The 17,184-nt window shown below is 37.5% G+C and overlaps 1 protein-coding gene across 1 annotated transcript in view; it reads left to right on the forward strand.

The window, feature by feature from the left end:
* Positions 1 to 413: 413 nt before the first annotated feature.
* FUT9 (fucosyltransferase 9) overlaps positions 414 to 17,184 on the forward strand; it is a 201,693-nt gene continuing 184,922 nt past the window's right edge. The window contains exon 1 of the mRNA XM_033234651.1: positions 414 to 657. The gene's annotated coding sequence lies outside the window, so the exon portion shown is untranslated. The remainder of the gene's footprint in view (positions 658 to 17,184) is intronic.

Here is a 17,184-nt window from a genome sequence, read left to right on the forward strand (position 1 = left end):
GAGCGGGCGGCGGTGTGCGCGCACAGGTGCCACAGGCCGGTGGCGCGGCGAGCTGTAGCTGCTGCCTCCCCGACTCAGCACTAGCACCAGCGCGCTGAAGCCGCGGCTGCTGCCAAGCTTGGGTAACCCCCAGCCTGAGCCACGAGAGGAAGAGCCCAAGGAAAGGGCGCGAAGGGGGAAGGAGGGTAGGGTAGAAGGAGGACGAGGGAGAGACCCATGGCCTCATCTTCCATTTCCCCTCCTGAGCTCATCTGGTGGGAACCTTTGCTGTGCTCCTGCGCGCCACCCTCCCCACCCCCTCAACTCTGGGCGACCAGCTCCCCCTCTCCCCTTGCTCACCCCCCACCCTTCCTGCTCTTCCGTCCCTCCCTACCGCGTGCCTCCTCCCCTCCCCCTCGCCCCCCTCCCCTCCAGCGGCAGTAGCTGTAGCAGCTTCAGCGAAGCCGGAGATGGGCAGAGAGCGCGCGCGGCGCAGCAGCTCCAGATTCACTGCTCTCCCCTGCAGCTCCCCGCGCCCCCGTCGCTGTCGCCGCCTCGGTGTCCCCCAGCTCCCGTCGCGCTCTTAGGACAGCGCCGCCACCGCCGCCTGGCCCTGCCTGCCTCCTGCGCCGCGCAGCCCTCGCGAGCGCCCCGGATGGCGCTTTACCCCTAGGACCGGTGAGTAGGCGGGAGAGTGCAGGGGGTCGGGCTTCAAAGCTTGGCGCGGAGAGAACATCTTTTGATTTGGGAGGCACCCCAAACCAGCTGCTGTGTTTCCCCGTCCTCCAGGCAGAGGGTCCAGGGAGGGTGCTGCTCTGTGGTCCCCAAAGGGATGTTTGATTTCAACTCCACCTGCTGGCAACCTGAACCCCTCTCCCTCTCGGGAACAGCTGCCTGCAGCTCGCAGTCCCGCCTCACCTTCCAGCCCCCAGGCTGCCACACCAGCAGCAGCAGTAGATGGCCCCGACCCTCTGGTCACCCCAAACAGGGTCATCTCTACTCTTAACCGTCCCTGCGTTCCTACCTTATGCCAGTGCGCAAACGCCCCCATCTGCCACCCTTCACCGGATCTCGCGCTGACAAAGCCTTCTCCACAAAGTCCTCCCTGACCCACCTTCTCGCCTTTCTCAAAGCCTGGCTCGCGAGCCCCACTGCCCCGTCCTATTCCTTCCCAGGCTGAATGGTCCTCGGTGAATTCTGACCTCATTCCCTCGACACAATGGTGCCTCTCCAGATTTTCTGACAGTCACCTCAGGAAATTGACACAGACACGCTGTGATCCTAGCTTCTGTACAGTTACTTTATGTGTTACTCAGTACCTGGGCTGTTAAGGGTATGATCAAGCATGAAAAAATAAAGACAGAAAACAAACCCTTTGGAACCAAACTTTTTGTCATTGTTGTTTTAAAGCGCAGAGCAATTTGCATTGCTTAGGTTTGTTCTGTTCATTGAGAGGCGTCTTAGCTGAGTACAGGAAACACACCTATTTTACCTGTTCCTGCGGAATTGGTCTTACTTCCAGGTTAAGAACGGAGCACCTGCCTGGGCGGGGAATCTCTTTCAGCAACAACACTATTAAAAGCTCAGCAACGCTTGAGGATAAGAAGCTTTTTCTTGAAGGAGATGAGAGTAGCACCAAACTTACCCTTTAAAATCTTCTTTGAAATTGCAATCAGCCAAAGCTCTTATTTTTCTTTAGGTGTAGTGGCTAAAACAGGGATATAGGAGGATTAGAAAACGTTGTACCAAGAAGCTCCTGCACTATTTGGGTGCTTCTGGAGTTGTGTAGTATCTTAGCACCAGACGGTATTCCTGTAGAAGTTTTCTTAGGGTAGTAGTCATTTCTTCTGAAACCATGTTTACCGTTTTATTATTTCTAGTTGGAGTGCGAGAAAATAGAGTTGTGTTCAATGAATGAATATGAGCAAGGGGCATGGAGGAATAAGTGAACATCGGGAGGGGTCAGTTAAATAATAAAATTTGTGCTCTCAATTTCTCATGTATTGAAATCTTAAAAACAAAACTACCCCACACAATTTATGGTTTAATATTTTAGAGAAATGATAAAAAGGCATTCATTTCAAAGTGGCATTTTACTCCACGGAACCCTTGGTCATAGGGCTTGTGTTCTAAGCAATATGGATAAGTATATCCAGAAATAAAGGTTAGGAACTTTAAAAGGTGGCCCATTGTGTCAATATAAATTTCCTGATATTATTATCACTATAATTTGATGGGAATACGAATTAAAGTGCCATTCTTGCTCTTGCAGTTGGTGGAGAGAGATGTATGCTTCATCACCTTAAAGGAGCAAGTCTCAGGCTATACAAGAAATAGGAAAGGAAAGTTGAACCATCATCTAGGGAATTTGTTAGTGAATATTGCCTTAATAACTTCTCCAATGTCAGGAATTTTTGTTGGTTTGTTTTCATTCAAACTGCATCTGAGCTTTTATTTCCCTGTTGTATAGACATAGGCAAAAATGCACTGAGCAAGTCCACTGACAAGGGGTGGTTTAAGTAAATGTGGATAGCTGCACTAAAAGCCAAGAGGGGCTGTGAATAATGACTTTACTGTTGGTTTTCTAAATTTGAAATTTTTAGTCGGTTATATTTAGGGCTTGACTAAGAACATTCAAAGCTGTATTTAAATTTGCAGTTGCTGCAAATATCCACATGTGGCCATGACATGAAGATAGTAGGTATGTCAGGAGCTGAATCAAAAGATTATTTGATTATTTCCGTACATATATTTAACATTTGGGTAACAGTAGGGTGACTACTATGCACAGTATGTCCAACAGTAATTAATCTGTATTGGGATTGATACATCCTAAACTGAAAGCAAGGAGTAATATTTTGATCAGTTGTTGCCCATAATTATGTTAATGATAAATTAAAGTCAATGTATTGTAACATAATTCCAATTAACATGAAAATACTAACAACGTCTCAGAATTATCTGTGAGAATGCAAATAACTAGTCAGCCAAAAATTATGGCAAGAATTTCTATAAAGAATTACTGGTGAGCTGAAAGTCAAGAAGATCTGCCAGGATTTAAGGTCATTGTCATTAGTAAGACAGACTAAGCAGTTAAATATAACATATGGGGAGGTAAGGCACACCAATATTGTAATGGAATATCTTTAAGTACCATTGAACTGTATCTTATAATGCTCATAATCATATGCCACCTAGAGGATGATGGTTTAAATTAAGTATTTGCAATGTTAAATATAAATTAAACATTATAAAGAGAAATTTAAAATTATGGAAATTATATAGATTATTCTATCAACAAGTTGTTGTTAGTTGAATGTTCCTTGTGAAACCATGTTTTGCCTTGTGTGTGATGAAGAGAAAGAATGGTTGAGGAAGAGAAAGCTGCAGGAAGGGAGACACAGAGGGAAAGACTTCAACTCCTTGGAGACTGGCTTAAATTATTTAATCAAATTAAAGTAACTAAATACAAGTTCCATTATTTTGGAATTTGGGATAACAACTGTTTTCCCGCTTGAATTTTAGGATATGACTCCTTAATTATAGCAATAAAAATACAAGTTTTTAAAAATAAAGTCTTTTATTACTTTTATTTAGTAAAATCTGAGCATCAAAGGCAAACTATTTTGTGTAATCTAATTGATGAATTGAACTAAATAAAATTATAGACAAATTTATAAAAATAACTTGAAAAAAAGCACACATACTCACACCTCACACATACCTAAAATTACAATATTAGATACAGAGCTAAACAATTTAGTGTCTTATGAAGGCAAAGGGATTCAGTCAAAGGATAACCACATAAAATATTTTTATACTTTAATATATATTTTTTATATTTTCTTTTTCATTGTGGTGGGTGCATTATTACATTTTTATAAGTATTTGCATTTTATTTATAAATTCATGTCTATATTATAAAATGCAAATTTTACAAATTCAAATAACCCCCAAATGACACTTGTAAATATAAAATTATTACATAAATGTTCATAATTTTGCTTTCTATCTTGCATTCCGGAGGGAGTATTCAGCAGAACGCATTCTCAAAGAGCAAATATGTAAAATGAATATTTCAGAATAAACGTGATGATTCAACCAAAGTTTTACAACAATGCTATAAAGTGATACTCTCATAAACTCTAATGTACAATTAAAATTCCTGACAAAAACATTTAAATTGTGTGATTTTTTACCTGTGACTGATTGTGTAAAACACAATTTTATTCATTTAGCTGTATATGGGATGCTTGGCATTCTTAATAGATTCACAGCATTGAGTTGTCGATTAGAAATATAGAGAGCATTCCATTTCTATTACTCTACTAATGACTTGCTCAAGGTTGCAGAGTAGTTAATAGAAACAGAGTTCAAATCCTGGTCTCCTGACTCCTTGCTGTATTTGTCTTTCTATAAAATAAAAAAACTTTTCCCACTTCTTTTATTTTAAGATATTAATAAAGGAGAAGTTAGTATTAATGTTAAAGAAATCTGAAAATAAAATGAAATAAAAGGTCTGTTCTTCTTCAAGGACCGTCTCAATGCTTAGTCTTCCAACACACCATAGTTAAAGGTAATCAGTCAACCAGACTTCTTCATTCACTCCCACCTTCAGGTTAAAGCTTGGGAAATATTTAAAAATTAAACTTCAACTAGCCCACTTAAAAATCTTTTAACATTTTTGCACAATTTTTATTAGAAATTCCTCACTTATGCAATGTAAGGCTTTTCATGTTAATAGCATGTCATGGACACTTCCATATAAACTTTTATAGACAATTGACTGAAAAATACTCCTAAAAAACAGATTTTAGTTTCTGTAAACAAAATACACTTGTTTCATTTCCCTGCTGATTCAATATTTATGTCATCACAGAGAAAGTTTCATATCCATATGTTTATTTATTTTTAATTTTTTACCTCCATAGACTGTGAATTGCTCAGGTGGCCAGGGAAGGTAAATTTGTTTCACAAAATTCCAGGCCCACAGATCAAAATCCTGGCACTTTTAGCTTTCTCTTCACTGATAGCCAGAGGGATCAATGGGAAACCATCATCATTACTGCGTAAAAAATAAGCTCTCAAATGTATTCTTGGTGATGGTGGCTCATCACCATGATTTCATCTAGGAAGAATAACATGGTGACATATTTTGATATCTCAATTACATTTTCTGGAACAATACTGTATTATCTAAACGTGGCTGGATTGATGTAAACTAGGGGAATCAGTGATCTTGTACTGCTGGGTGTCTGGTTCAAAAGCTGAGGCGTTGATCTTAGGCATTGGTCTTCTTATAGCGCATTAAGATGCAAATTTGGCTGAAAGGAAAACTACATCTCTAGGGCTTCCCTGACGCAGTTTCTTTAGAGTGTAATTCAGCCTCCCTTTATTGAGGGCCTATGGGGCAAGAACTGAAGTGATGATGGCAGGCACAAGAGTAAGTATGATTTAAGCTCTGACCCCAAGCCGCTTAAAGTTTAAGTGGAGAAACCAGCAAGAACAAATAGAAAGGAGTGATGAGACACCAGCTGCTTTAAACTAAGGATGTCACCTTGGTATTAAACAAGGGTGTTCAGGAAAAACTCAAAAAGACCAAAAATGAATAAAAATCTGTCTTGTATAACATGGATCTAGGCATGCTGTGGCTAAGGCTTGACAACAAAAATTATTTAGTTCCTTAAAAAAAGCAAGTTTCCATTGCTTTCTATATTAATTTTAACTCTGACAGATATATATATATATATATATTTTTTTTTGACAATGCAGGAACCTATTAGGAGAATGAACGTAGGTAGTCCCAAACTAACAAATTCAGTGGTTGATTCAGTCCTTGGAGGTCACAGGGTAATCTGTTAATGGAAATGTAACTAAGTATATACTTTTACAGTAAGTAGGAAATGCTTACCTTTTAAGAAACTTAAATCTTCAAGGAATATTCACAGAGAGGTACATTGAGAGGATGCAGGAAAGGAGGTTATGAACAGTATATGTAATATCTATTCCATAATCAAAAGCTTTAAAACCACTTTAATAAGTTAGACAACCTTAAAAGGTATTTGTAATTATCTATATTTTATTTACTCTGGTGAATGTTTATTGAACAGTTTCTATTCAGTGATAGAAAAGGAGGATGACATATAGTTGGGATGATAAAACATATACTCATTAAGTAATTTGGGAGAAGTATATGGCAGCATTTAAATAATATGTACTACATGTCATCTGACCTAGAACATGGACTGGATAATTACTTTTATACCTAGACAAAGTTTATAATATTTACATTATTGGAAAAAATAATGGCCTCAAACAGCTTCTGAAGGTGCCTGAATTATGCTATAATAGGAACAGCTTACGCCCATGAAAGATCTGGTTCATTTATGTTCAATATTGGTTTACCAAGGGAAAAAAAATAAAGTATTTGATTTTTACATAAGAGAGAAAAATATACCTCTAACTTGTTGACTGTTTTATGAATTCTTTACTACTTTATGTTTTCATGACATTCATTGTGTGAAGAAAGTGACTGAGTTACATGGGTAATATGATTAGAGAGCCTCAGGGAAAAATGGGGAAATCTGTGACATGAGATGAGCTACAAGACATAGGTGTTAATGATAATGATGTGTCACCGTAGGGAGCCAACTGAGCTATTTCACTAGTCAATTCCTGCTGACTTTCAAGGGTCCAAAAGGGTCTGAGATTAATTTAACCCACTAAGTTAAGTATGAGTGACTGGTTGTACTCCTTGTTTTGAAAAGGCTGCATGAAGGCAGTCAATCCAACCTGTCCTATTTGTCTAAAACAACAGCTTAATAGTGTTTGTCTGTCTGCACTGAATGGTTAAGCAAGAGTTACAGAAATGGGAGTGGGAAAGACATCTGGAGGTGTTGACAGGTATCACATGGGAAAGGCAGAAGCTGAGACCATCTCCTCTATTTCCAGTGGATTTTTTGCTGTGGCTAAGGTGAATATAGATCAAATCATGGTCCGAGCTGTCTGGTGTGGGATGGAAGGGCTGGTAGAGAGTTAAATTTAAGGCACTTGCAACAGTTGAGTGAACCACTTTTTCATGTAAAGCTGAGATGCCACTGGAAAGCCAGGCGAGCTACAAGCTGGAATATACTCTTTCTATTTGATAAACAAGGTTCATAGGACCCCTTTTTTTCTTTGTTTGTCATTGAATCTGAATTGGTACACCCCAAAATGAAAATAGTATGCCAGATAGTCATAGGGTCTTCAGGAACAGGAGTTCAGTTTTGACAAGAGCCCAATAGTAAGCTAATAGCTACTTTTCAACTGAGGTGTACCTGGTAGAAGTATATCCTGTGTGTTAAGGAGGTGATCTGTCCAAAATCCCAAAGGGCTCCTGTGAATGGAAGTTGCTTACATTTTCCCGGGGCTCCAATTAGAAAAATCATTAGTCACAGAAACCGGTAGCTCACAGGTTAATTAGGGATGTGGGACCCCAAATGTCACGAGAAGGCCACAGCCTGCTAACACAGTGTGTTGGTTTATGCTTCATTCAGAAGATGCTGATTTTTTTGACCAGCTAATATAGAAGTCCGAGTAGAATTTCCAAGTGAAGAACAAAGCATCTCCAATACCCAAAGGTTCCAATAAGATCCTGAACATTGTTTTTGTTTGTTGTGGATGAAGAGGCCTGCAGTTTTTCTTTGACTACCAGAAGGATTGAACATTGTGAATCTGCTCATATAGTCCCAAGAAACTTTATTTGACAATTGGAACCCTGATATTTTTTTCAGAATTTATCAGCTGCCATGGTTGATAGAAGTGTGTTAACACCACAGTCGAGACCATTGCAATGGAAGCTCCTGACTGGCTCATTAACAGGACATCATCTGTAGAGTGAAAGCTTTGCACCATAGAGAGTAGGGACATTCATGCTGACCTATGTACTACTGATGGCAAATGGCAGAGGAATCTTGGTACCCCTGAGAGTAACCTGTAGTAACTTGGGAGGTTACTACAGATGTATATTGGTGGCTATGTCACATGAATGTGACTTGATCTTTGTCTTCAGAAGCCAGTGGTATAGAAAAGCTGGCATTGGCACAGTCCAAGACAGCATACCAAGAGTTTAGTCTGTGCAATGGATTCAGTTACATGGATAGTTGGGATTGTGAGACTAACAACTTGATTCAGTTAGTGATAATCTCTTCTAAATCTAGCTCTTATTACCCTGTTTCACTGATCGTACAGTGCTGCTGTATTAAAATACTGCATCTCTTAGCGCCCATGTTCCCTTCGAGTCTGCAATCAAGGCGTGATTTTTCTCTTCTCTTTTTCTTTTTTCTTTTTCTTTTCCTTTCTTTTTTTTTTTTTTTTGAGACAGAGTCTCGCTCTGTCGCCCAGGCTGGAGTGCAGTGGTGCGATCTCCGCTCACTGCAAGCTCCGCCGCCTCCCGGGTTCACGCCATTCTCCTGCCTCAGTCTCCCTAGAAGATGGGACTACAGGTGTCCGGTTTTTTTTGTTTTTGTTTTTGTTTTTTTGTATTTGTAGTATAGACGAGGTTTCATCGTGTTCGCCAAGATGGTCTCCATCTCCTGACCTCATGATCGGCCCGCCTCGGCCTCCCAAAGTGCTGGGATTACAGGCGTGAGCCACTGCGCCCGGCCTCTCTTTTTCTTTATACTGTTTTTGTTGGATCATCTGGGATGAAGTAGAGAACAAGACCAGAAAGTGATTTACGTGTCCCATTAACACTTCACTACATTTGGCCTTTCCCAATTGTGATAATCTCCCCAGGGACTTAACTGATGATGAAGTATAAGCACTTAATATATTAATTACTATACAATCGGATATAGAAAAAACAACAGTACATTGAATTGCCCCAAAGGGCTCCACTCATGAGATCATGTTAGCTTGCCTTTCCCACTGTGAATCCTGCTTAAACCCCATTAGCTAAATCAGACAATCTTTTTCTTTCTATAAATCCAGTTTAAAAAGTGACTTGTGTGTCCATGTCCAAATATCCTAAAAGTTTTATTCCTTTATTTTCCTGAAATTCCTCAACATTCTTGGATAGGTGCATATGTCATTTGATACCCATTGGGAATAGGGATACCCTGACCTGTAGTCATGTTTCTCTTTAAATAAGCTGAGATTATGGGAGAGGAGCATAGAAGAATCAGAGGGCAAGGGAGGAGAGAGACTTCATATGTACTATCCCAGTTTCAATGATATGGCAGTGGCTCATGGCGTAACCAAATTAACTTAGAATATTGTTGTCCACCCAATACTCTATATTGGGAGCAGGACTCTTGAGGCTGGCACCGTCTATTTCATCCTTGGGAATCCCTTGACTCAGAAGCCACAGATACCTTGCTGTATTTGCTAGGGTATGGGGTTTGTGACCTCTGGCTGACTCAGTCTTGGCTGACACAGTGGTGACTTTAAAGGATCCACCTTAATTTGGAGCATTAGCTGCCCCATTATCTTATATCTGTTGAGCTCTCCCAGTTTCAGCATCAAGGATAGGGAAGTTTCTCTGCACCATATTGATAACCTCAAGAATGTACCTAGGTTTCTTTGGGTCTCTTTCTCAATTTTCTAGTGGGTCAATTTTATCAGAATTCTAGACACAATCCAGGCCAGTAAGAGCCCAAATACTAGTCAATGCCTTATCTGTGGTTTTCCACAGGAGCTTTTCTGTCTCCGAAAAATCTCCTCAAGAGGAGTAAAGTTTTCTTATAGCAGCAAAGTCCCACTGCAAAAAGCTGTGATAGATTTTCTCATTACTTCCAAGTGGACCTACGGTTGACATGAAGGAGAGATTTAGCTGTAAGTCAATGCATCATTTACCGTGATTCCTTGAGAAGCAATATGATCCATAACCCCTCCTTTCCATTGTGAGCCAAAATTCTAATGATTCACCTGGTTTCTGGTTATGGAGTTCCCCTTTTCACACTCAGTATATGTACACATTACTCTTAACTATTGTCTGAAAGAAGGTAGAAGCTTCTGCCTACCCAGTGCAAATCTTAGTATTAGTTGTTACAGTGCTGCAGGTCTGAGATTGGACTCCAGATTCCAGTCTCAGACAAGGAACTTCTTCCATTTAGAGAAAAATTCTGGCATCCATACTTTACCTATTTTTGTTATTTAGCTTGCAATGACCTCCTTGATTCCTCCTCATTAAAAGGGAAAGAAGTTAAGGACTGTCTGTTGCCTAGTGGCCCATATAATTTGTAAACATCTATGTTACTGATTCCTACAGACTTCTCTCAAATATTTATCTTCCTGAAATTTCCCAACATTCATGGATGAGTGCATATGTCCTTTGATATTTATTGGGGATATGGATACCCTGACCCTAGTTATGTTTCTATTTAAATAAACGAGGTCATGGTAGAGGGACAGAGACGAATCAGAGAGAAGGGAAGGAGAGAGACTTCATACGTACTATTAGTTTCAAGTGATGTGGTGGTGGTTCATGGCATAACCCAATTAACTTTGGATATTTAATAGGTCTGCAGGGCTCTCATCTTTCCTATTCCAGAAAGCCATGATTTGTCAGCTTCCCATCCTCATCTCTAACGTTATAAAAACCTCTGAAGGGTCAGAGAGTTTTCCCTGCTCACAAGTTAACATGAAAACCTGCCACAGTTGAATGGATGCTGGTAGAAAACAATAGACTCCTAGGTCAGAGATGAAGGACAATTTATTTTTCACAACAATAGCAGTAGCAAAAATATCAATATTTTTTGTCCTGTTCCCTGGGTCCCGATTTCCACAAGGCAACATGAAGTATACACATTACAAACAAAAAGACCCTGAATTTAAGGAATGCTATCCTTTTATAATGGGCAATAAGCATGCCTTCCTTTGTTCCAGAAGATGCTATTTCTGTCCTCTAAGGCTGTCTGCTTTACAAACATCTTTTTAAAATAGTTCAAAACAAAAGCAGTCAATGATTCTTTCATAAGATGTGCAGAAATGTGAAAGACCCATGGGAAATTGTCTCCCAATAGTGAGGAAAGACTTCAATAAGTGACTGTTTGGATAGGCTTTTTGTCTGTGATACGATATATGTTCATCCTTGCTATTTCCTCATGATGGAATGCATTAAAGTTTTTTTTACCTGAGATTGATGAACCTGTCACTAAGAAAATAAGAAGGAAGCTTTTGGAGCAAATATATTGTATTTAAACTGCAATATTAGAGTCTTAATTAGTAATTCCTGACTATAACCTATATAGGTTACAGCATAGGGCATGTTAAAGAATTAAGAATTTCTATCAGGAAGTAAAAATTTGAGCCTAAACCACAAAATATATTAACTATATATTTTTTGTAATTATAGTGTATTGTAAATCAAAATCATTAAGCAAAAATGCGTTATTACATGTTTCCCATGGACGTAATGTTTCTCCAATGCTTTATAGTTTGAAAGGTGTCAAAATTTTCCTAAATAATCAAAACAAAAAGGTGCGATGCTGCTTTAATATGCTTAATTTTTTCAAGACTGAGAATAATTGTCATCTCTAATAGTCATCTCCTATGCGCTAGGCTTGGACACATGCCTTTCTCTGTATTGAGGTTCATTTGTACCATTTTATGCCTTTACAACATCATGTTGGCCTTATATATTTATGTTTCCCTGACTGGATTACTCTGAAATTAAACCTTGTTGCTTATTACTCTTTGTTCTCCTAGCGCCTACCACCCCAACTGAAGCATGGTGAGTATCCAATAAATGCTAGTAGAGATGAACTGAAAGTAACAGTGTCTGTTAATGTTGAATTTACTTTCAGATATTTCAGACAATTATGTCCCATGAGGAATAACTGAATGGAAGATGTATAGAATATTTGAGCTGAAATAATTTATAAAATTTCTTAATGACCATTGTTTTACTTATAGTCATGTAAATATTCATATCCTGTTACTCATTCCTAGTTTTGAGACATCCCAAAACATTTAAAATTTTGCATTTATAGTGAAACTTTAAGATTTTATATCGCTTTTTATACTTTTAGACATCGAAGAGAGGGTCACAAAATTAAATGTAAGGCTTTGTTTAATTATCAAAAGGTTTGGAGTCACTTATTTATATTATCCAGAATTGACTTCTATTCTAACACTGCATTAGAAATTTCAAAGCATCTTGCCTTTCCCCTTTTTCAAAGAGGTAGACTGAAGATGAATACATGTCCCTTTCTCTCCCCTGATGGACAGATGTTCTTTCTTTATTTCTTTGTCATAGTTTTTTGTTTCTCTTGCATTCAGATAGATGCCTGCTGCTCATACCTACCTTTGCGGTTTCTGTCACTACCCCACCTAATCATTATTCTCATTATCTCCAGTGCTGCCAACCCTGAAATCTGGTGCACTTCTCCCCTTCCTCTTTTCTCAAATTTTCCAATTTCTTCCGACTTTTATTGCTTACTTATATTCTAAAAACAACAAAAACATAAACAAAAGGACTGTCTCTAAGGGACAGCTGCCCTTTCCTTCTGTGCAGTGAACTTGAAGGATCAGATAAAGTGATGGGTTCTCTGGCTCTTATTCTGTATTTGTTGGTTATCTAAGGACTGGCTGTATCTTCACTTCACTTCAAGGGCTGTATTTTTCTGCTTTTTTTCCAGAGCCATTTTGGAAATTTAAGAATTCTAAATTCTTAGACTTTGATTAGCCAATGTTTTGCTGTTTTCTTCATATAAAACAGGTTTTTGTAACTTTTTTGTCACTACACTGCCTTGTTATTTAATGGCAACATTAACAGGTGAATACCTTAGAACTTATAAAATATGTGCGTCATTTCAGAGAATAAAAAGGTTGGAATGAATGAAACAAAAGAAAGATATGTTTTTATGGGAAGCATGGAAAGTCAGGAAATGACTGGCTTGCTTGGAGCATGTCGGTGGCAATCTTGTGCAGAAGAAAAGAGGAAGATATCAAACAACAGAAAAACACAGAGATACTATAGAGATAAGAGGCGGCAAAGTAGCAAGTTCTAGAATAATAAAGACAAATATTTACCTATGTCATAATAGGGCTCCATGGAAACATTGCATTACATAGAAGAAAAAGAAAACCACGGAGCTGTAACCAGACATTGGTTTTAAATTCTTACTTGTTTATTGAGTTAACTATTCAATTGGTGCAAAAGTCATTGCAGTTTTGGCCATGACTTTTAATGGCAAAGTAATGCTTAATTAAACATTAAGTAACATTTCACGTTTTTAATTAAACAAAGACAATATCAACGATTTAGCTGAGAGATTAAAGCCAAATTTCTTAGTATATCTAAGATGCTTTTTCCTATTACGTAACAACTTTGCTTAATTATTTTGAATGTGGACTTAGATAATATGTAGAAATCTTTAAAACTGACTGGCACTGTAAATTTTCATTCAACAAATGTTACATTTTCTCCATACTTAAGAATTTAAGAAGACACAATCATTTCAGCTTGTAACAAATAAAATGATTCTATTTCCCAAATAGACAATTAGCAAGTGACAATTAGATAATCCTATCTGATAATCAGCAACTTGGAGAATTTTGGAACTTTCAGAATATTATATAGTAATGCAGGAAGAAGCATATAATGAGCACTGAAGAGCTAATTAGAATCATACTTTCCATGACAATATGAAGTAAGTACTTAGAAAAGAAGTTATCTGTTTTAATAATTATTAAATCATAGTGGTATAACATTTTTTCCACAAGAATTAAAACTCATGAACAAGAGGAGTTCCTCTTTTAACCAGGATGAACAAAACTGGAAAGAGTGTCAATCTAAGCCTCACAAGACAAAGCCAGATGAACTACAAAACCATAACTTTTGTTAAAACTGTTGTACAACTGAGTTCACTGGGCAAATATCTAGGTTTTCAGGAAATGATAGGTTCCTCCACTGAGAAATGAGTCATGGGGATAGTGTCATATGTGGCAGAGAATAGAATAGGACCTGGCTGTCATACAAGTGATGATAAAAATTATTATCTAAATTATCTAACAAGAAATTCTGTAAAAAGCTAAAATTGTTACAAATTGCCAAAGACTGACTGACAGTTTAGAAACTCTGGTAATCCCTGACAAAAGGGTAATCTGATGTCACCCACTGGGGCTTTTATGTGGACTTCCACCAGGTACTTATGAGAAATGTTGGAAGCAGGGTGGGGGACAGGAGGGAGCCTGTTGGCAAAACAGGTGCAGAGTAAGGGATTGGCTGCCACTTCAGATAAAACACAAAATCCCAGTCTATTCAAGCTCACATCCCATATCCTAAGCACAAGGCTAGAGGAATGTAAAGTCTTTGGCACCCTAAAGGTCAGCTCTTGACTAGCTGAACTCAATGCCCCAAACTAATGACTTTAGAGTAGCAAGAGGATACTCTGTTTCTAGGTATAAATGATTGGCATCATTCCCAATTATTTTGCACTTGATATTTGACATTTAATTGAAAAATTATAAGATATACAAAAACTTAAGGAAAAAAAAAAACCCATTATCAACTTCAAGCAATGAACAAAACCAGATTTAGGGATGACCCAGGAGTTGAAATTATCAAACAGGGACTATGACTAACGTATTAAAGAACTGAATAGGAAAAAGTGGGCAATCTGCATGAAAGGATGGAGAATAATGGCAGAAAAATTGAAAGTTCAGGAGAGATTGAAATGAAGGTGAGAAGTGAAAGGAAATATTATCACAGATCACAAATTCTGTAATAAGTGGATGAATTTACCAACAACAATCCCAAATATGTATGCAGCTAAGAACAGAGTTTCAGAATCCAAGAAGCAAAATTGATCAAACTGAAAGGATAAAAAGATAAGTCCACAACTGTGGATTTTTTTGATGACTACAACTCCTCTGTAGTTAATAGAACGAGTAGAAATCAGTAACTGTATAGATGGCTTGAACAATGTCCTCAACCAATTTGACATAACTGATAATTATAGAATACTCCACCCAATAACAACAGAATATGGAAGAAAATACTTACAAAATACGTATCATAAAGGACTGATATGCAGGATATATAAAGAATTATCACAATTCAATGAACAAAATCAAATAACCCAATAAAACAAGTTGCAAAATATTTGAACAGACATTTTAACAATGGAGATATGTGGTTGGCAAAAAAAGTAGTGAAAAGATGTTCAACACTGATAATTACTAAGAAAATTAAGCAAATTAAAAGTGGAGTAAGATATCACTGTATAGCTATTAAAGCAAAACAAAAACAGAACAAACAAACAAAAACATGACCTTACCAAGTCCGAATGAAAATGTGGACCAGTTGGAACACTGGTACATTGCTGGAAGGGATGCAAAATGGTACTGCAATTTTGGAAACTGTTTAATAGTGCCTTATAAAGTTAAAAATACAGATACCATATGACCCAGCAATACCATTTCTAGGTATTTGCTCAAGTAGAATGAACATGTGTTTCTGCATACGAACATAATGAATATTTAAGTGTGAATGAATACTCATACTTGCCAATAACTAGAAAGAACCTAACTGTCCATCAACTGCAGAATAAATAACAAACTGGTATATTCATACAATGGCATACTACTTAACAATAAAAAGGATTGAACTACTGCCCAGTGAAAAATTGTACTCAAAAGGCTACATGCTGCGCAATTACATTTATATGACATTAAAAAAATAAAATAAAAACTTAGGAACAGAAAACGTATCAGTGGTTCCCAGGGGTTAGGGTAGGAAGTAGAGGCTGATTTTAAAATGACAAGAAGAAAGATTATGGGGGTGATGGAACTGTGCTTTATCTTGATATTCACTGGTGGTCTGTAGGCCTTTGTCAAAATTCATAGAACTTGCCACTTTAAAAAGATTAATAATCTGTTTGCAAATATTTCAATAAACCTGATTTTAAAAAAAAATTGTGAGTGGAAGAATGAGAGAATTCCCATTAGGTAGGTCTACATATTAGGCACTTTCTAACAGTGCCTAGAGATGATTATTTCACATATTTTTAATTCCTGGCAATATGAACATTTGAGTGTATGTGTGTAAACAACCTAATTTTGGTAAATAACATTTTGCATTATTCCAAAGTATTGACACACATCTATATTACTGCAATCTTTATTAAATTCAATAATCGTAATCTAACCCTAACCTTGAGGAGTTATTGGGAAAGGCTGTTGAGACAGATTAGTAGATAAGAAAACTATAATTCAGAGAGGTTGCATGGTTTGCTGGCGCTATTAAGCACTGTAGTCAGACTAGTAATCATATACTGGGAGAACTTACCTTTGTGTAGAGCTAGGGTGACTACCCCCCAAGATCATGGCCCAGTGTAGCAAATTGGTCTAGTAAAAGATTATCTGCCCACAACTGGACAGTAATTATTTAACAGATAGTGTATCCTTCAATAGAGCAACAGAATATTTATTGCCTAGCAATTTATAAGGAAGCATACCTTTGACCTGCTCCATCTACTATTCACCAAAAACTTAGTTATATTGATTGGTACATTTCGGAGAACTGACTATTGCTCTAAGGAAATTGGTCCCAAATTTAAATACTTTACTTCTATTTTTAAGTCTTTTAAAATATATTTTTCCTAATAATTTATTTCTCAGTATATTTTACAAAATTCTTGATGGATAAGAATTTTAAAACAAAACTAGGACTTTATTTCAGTTAGTTTGAGAAATACTCATTCCCAGGCATTCGAACTAACTAAATAAAAATCTGTAGCCCCATATGGCCTAAGGCTTTTCAGTTTGCAGTTATTCCTTTAAATATTCTAAACTTGAGACCTGTGTACCAAGACAGCATTATTCTCACCTTTTGCAGAACTGATGTATCTGCATTATGTTTCCAGTTTACATTGAGCCCTGGGAAACATACTGTTACATTTAAAATAAGGTCATTTTTTAAAAAATCCAGTTTACTACATAATACAGAGTCCTTTTATGATAATCTACAGGAGAATATTTCTCACACTTTGTTTTCTGGAGGAGTCGTAATTATTTTATTACTGATTTTATTGAATGAACCTCTTTTTAATGGCTACTAGGAAGCTCAGTGTCAACTTTCTATCCCTAATGACTACAGAGAGACCACGATATGCATTTTTAAATTATGTAGCTTAATTTATGAATGTTCTTGTTTAATTTTATGTTTCCAATCTCATTCAGTCACTAATTTTTTTCTCATAGTGCATGTTAACTTTTAGT

This window comes from Trachypithecus francoisi, unplaced genomic scaffold, assembly GCF_009764315.1.
Source record: "Trachypithecus francoisi isolate TF-2019V2 unplaced genomic scaffold, Tfra_2.0 Lachesis_group15, whole genome shotgun sequence".
In the NCBI taxonomy this organism is placed as follows: domain Eukaryota; kingdom Metazoa; phylum Chordata; class Mammalia; order Primates; family Cercopithecidae; genus Trachypithecus; species Trachypithecus francoisi.